Source organism: Mustela lutreola, chromosome 1 (assembly GCF_030435805.1).
Source record: "Mustela lutreola isolate mMusLut2 chromosome 1, mMusLut2.pri, whole genome shotgun sequence".
NCBI classification, from domain to species: Eukaryota; Metazoa; Chordata; class Mammalia; order Carnivora; family Mustelidae; genus Mustela; species Mustela lutreola.
Genome location: NC_081290.1, coordinates 85108142 through 85112984, shown reverse-complemented (window position 1 = coordinate 85112984; position 4843 = coordinate 85108142).

Sequence of the window (4843 nt, the reverse complement as noted above, 5' to 3'; positions counted from 1 at the left end):
CACAAGCTGGTGCAACCACTCTGGAAAACAGCATGGAGGTTCCTCAAAAAGTTGAAAATAGAGCTGCCTTATGACCCAGCAATTGCACTACTGGGTATTTACCCTAAAGATACAAATGTAGTGATCAGAAGGGGCACGAGCACCCAAATGTTTATAGCAGCAATGTCCGCAACAGCCAAACTATGGAAAGAACCTAGATGTCCATCAACAGATGAATGGATAAAGAAGAGGTGGTATATATATACAATGGAATACTATGCAGCCACCAAAAGAAATGAAATCTTGCCATTTGTGACTACATGGATGGAACTAGAGGGTATTATGCTTAGCAAAATAAGTCAATCAGAGAAAGACAATTATCATATGATCTCCCTGATATGAGGAAGTTGAGAGGCAATGTGGGAGGTTTGGGGGGTAGAAAAAGAATAAATGAAACAAGATGGGATCAGGACAGAGACAAACCATAAGTGACTCTTAATCTCACAAAACAAACTGAGGGTTGCCAGGGGAGATGGCTAGGGAGAGGATGGTGAGGTTATGGAATCTGGGGAAGGTATGCACTATTAAGTGTGTAAACCTGGTGATTCACAGACCTGTACCCCTGGGGCTAATAATACATTATATGTTAATAAAAAAAGAAAAAAAATTTAAAAATTTAAAAAAAATTACAGCTTTTTTTCTCTAACAAATTATAATCTCAACCTCTCTTACCCATACTCATCTATTTACTTTGAACCAAATAATAGGCAGAGATACTTGATTCCAACCATACTTTATTACAGAAAATTTTTTATAAATAACTAAACCCTACACCTTGAACAATACAAGTACAGCTATTTAAATAACAATATAAGATAGCAATTAAAATATGACTATAAATAAAGTTAGTGATTGGTACCATTTAGTCTCTTAACAGAACAGTTTAAAGATTTTTTTTTTTTTTTTGACAGAGAAAGAGATCACAAGTAGGTAGAGAGAAAGGCAGAGGGGGAGGGGGAAACAGACACCCCACTGAACAGAGAGCCTGATTCAGTCTCCATCTCAGGATCCTGAGATCATGACCTGAGCCGAAGGCAGAGGATCACCCACTGAGCCACCCAGGCACCTCAGCAGAATAGTTCAGAAAAAGAATAATAAGGTCAGGGCACCAGGATTGCTCATCTGCCTTCAGCTCATGTCACAATCCCAGAGTCCTGGGTTCGAGCCCCATGTCAGGCTCCAAGGAAGCCTAATCCACCCTCTCTTCCCCGCTTGTGTGCTCTCTCAATATCTTTATCACCATCTGTTTCTCTCTCTCACATGAATAAATAAAATCTTAATTTAAAAAAAAAGGAATATTAAAGTCAAAATTTTGAAGTCCAAGACCAAGTACATCACGTAAACTTTTTCAGCCTCAGTTGCAAAATAGTAAATGGGTAAAGAAAATTAAAAAAATATATATATATGTGTGTGTGTGTGTGTGTGTGTGTGTGTGTGTGTGTGTGTAGGTAAAATACTTAAAACAGTGTTTCATTTAGTCAAGAAACTTGATGATTGTTACTCTCTAGTTCTCCTTTCTCTAGGTTTCCCTGGAGTGTTTTAGTAATCTTTAACCTTTGCAATATTGACAGGTTTTTTTAATGCTCATTTGGTGTTTGTGTCACAGAGATGCCACTGATGCTAACATTATAGTCAGAAGACAAACATTATAATCAGAAGACAGCAGTAATGTTTCTTTGTTTTATTTGGTCTATAATAGTTCTGACTTCTTTTATTATTAGTTGGAAATAAAAAGCTACATTTGGACCAATTTGATTTAAAACTTAATCCAACCCAATAATTTTAATAGTCCTCTAAGAAAATACTCAGTCTTTGGAAAACGAGATCTTGACTGTTATTTCCACTTTCTCCATGCACTTGATATTCTCAAGGATGGTGTTAAGTAAGTAGAGTTCAGAGATAGGGTCAGCTGGGGACATTTATATCCATACAAAGGAAAAAAAAGAGAGTCTTTGGATTCATCCATCAGATACTTATTGGGTTTCACTCCCCTGCAGAGTGGGTGTTCTGTGTCTGCCACAGTATTTGGTTGGCTTGGTCCATTCTCTGGATCTTCTGTTGGAATTTGCTTCTGACATCTGGGGCTGATGAATACAAAATGAAATTACTTAACCAATGGCTCCCTACTTACTCAGCCCTAAATGTGTTGCAGACTTTACCATTCTTCTGTATGGATCCTTGGTTGAGGCACTCTACTCTACCCTGGAAGGTTCTTGCCACATGGGAACTAAGATAAGCTTGGAAGCTAATTCCAGAATCTATTTCCCTATGGCTTCCCATAACTGTAATGCTACTCTTCAAGCTGGCACAAGGTCCTTCTCATAGCAATCTTTTTCCAAGTGTCCCAAATGGAAAACTGGACGGGAGTTCCTTGTCCTCAGTTTTCTAATCAAACTGACACTTTCACTCCAGAAGGTCAAATCCAGAGAGAGATATTAGGGCATCTACCTGACAGCTTCTTTGCCTGGTACTTTCCCTGTAACAAGCAGATTCAGAGCGTCTGGTTATTTCTTCCTATAAGCCTGTCTGGTTCACAGCCTTTGATCTTGATTGGTTAAAATGGGAGGTAAAAAATTAAAAACTAATTTCTTCATCAGCAATGCTAGACTTTCAAGTCTGATATCTTCTTGAAAGTTCATAGCTACAATATAATTTGAATATTGCTGTTTTATTTTTCCTTTTACACTCCACTCTATTATTTTAATTCCTTTGAAGCAGGTGTGCCTAGGCTGACTAGGGAGAGCATGTCATGAAAATACACAGGATAACAACCTTTTAACTTTTCTTTTACAAATATGATTTTTTTTACATAAACTATTGATATCTTTTCTTTTTTTTTTTTTAAGATTTTTATTTATTTGACAGAAAGAAATCACAAGTAGGCAGAGAGGCAGGCACAGAGAGACGGGGAGGCAAGCTCCCCGCCAAGCAGAGAGCCCGTTGCGGGGCTCGATCCCAGGACCCTGGGATCATGACCTGAGCTGAAGGCAGAGGCTTTAACTCACTGAGCCACCCAGGCACCCCTATTGATATCTTTTCTATTTAAATTTATACTTAGGATATTAGATCAAAATACCTAAGAATTCAATGTTCAAAAACAGGTTATGTGATCTTGTTCATAACATTTTGTTTCTATTTATTTCTATCAGTTAATGTATTATTTTTCACCAAATTAGGAGGAACACATATTCAAATACTCTTTGAAAAAAATCTTTCCTTATAGATATTTTAACAGTGAAGAGTGAAATGACGGTTCTTATATTGCTGGTGAAAATGAATAGTATTATAGTATAGTATTTTAAATTAACTTATAGAAATAAAAAGGTAATATTTTAAGTGGTAATTTGATTAGTTACCAATCTACATTTATTAATGTAAATAATGTATGAGCTTCCTTCTTTCTTTTTCTCTTTCTTTCTTTCTCTCCCTTTCCTTCCTTCCTTCTTCCCTTCCTTCTTTCTTTCTTCTCCCCTTTTTCTTTTCTTAATCCATTTTAGGCTATCTCTATGGATTCCAGCATTTGTCCCAGTATGATCTTATGTGGAAAGAAGTGATCAAAAAAAGCATCCAGGATATGGTAAGCAGAATGCAGAATGAGGCATAGAGTTTTGCTGACAAAATTTTATAATCTGTTATACGTGATTGAGTATCACATTTATTCCTAAACTACTTTCTACTATTATTACTTGCTATAAACTTTTTCCCAAAGTGCATATATTTAAAATTTATTTACATGTGTTTTCCTTAAACACTTGAGTTCTCTTACATTTAAGTTCCTGAAGTAATGCACTGATTTAATAGATAGAAATACTCATTTATTACAAAGGAACATGTTTTAGATCCTAAAAAAATTCATGGAATTTCTGGTACCATTCAAATAAAGGATGTAAGTTTCTAAAATGTGTGGGGAAACTCTTATCCAGAGGACTTTTGAGAGGTCATAACTATTTCATATTTTCTTATGTATATGATATATTTCTTCTTTGAAGATGCTTCCATTATATTTAATCTAAACTAATATACTTAATCTTTTCATGTCTTGTTTTTCTGAGTCTATTTCTCTTTCTTTCCATTATTATCTATGAAATTTGATGAAGTGAAACTGGAATAAAAAATGATGATACCATTCAGCATGGTCCTCACAGTTCTCCACATATCGAGATAAAAAGAATGTCATGAGATTTAAAAAAAAAAAAGTCAAATAAAAAATATATGTTTATAAAAAATTAAAAATTAAAAAAAATATTTAAAAAAAATGAAAAGTTAAATAAAGAAACGGCAAACATTTTAGAAAACCTTGTAATTCTAATTTGCCTTTTATTAAAGTTTAACTTTGATAACTTAATATACTGGTTTTATATGTACACTATCTGCAACCTCATTATTTATAATGAGCGAATGCATTTTATATATTTAATAAAGCATTAAAAAGTGGTGGTTATGGCTTAGCTTATCTAGGCAACTTAAAATAATATTATTATTACTTTTTTTGAATGAAGAAATGAGGTAAGATAATCAAAACAACTAAGAAAATTAATGGTCAAAATTTAATCAAAATGGTAAAACAAATAATTCCAAAAGTAAACGAAATGTGGAATTTTACAATTGCTGGACAAAACCTAAGAAAATAAAACTCTTTGTGTTTTTTTTTTGTGTGTGTGTGCGTCTGAGCACATGGAAATGCACGATTGATAGATTACTTTTATTGTTATTATTTTCAAATTTCTAAAGACATATTTTTTTTTAATACTTTTTTAATTTTTTATAAACATATATTTTTATCCCCAGGGGTACAGGTCTGTGA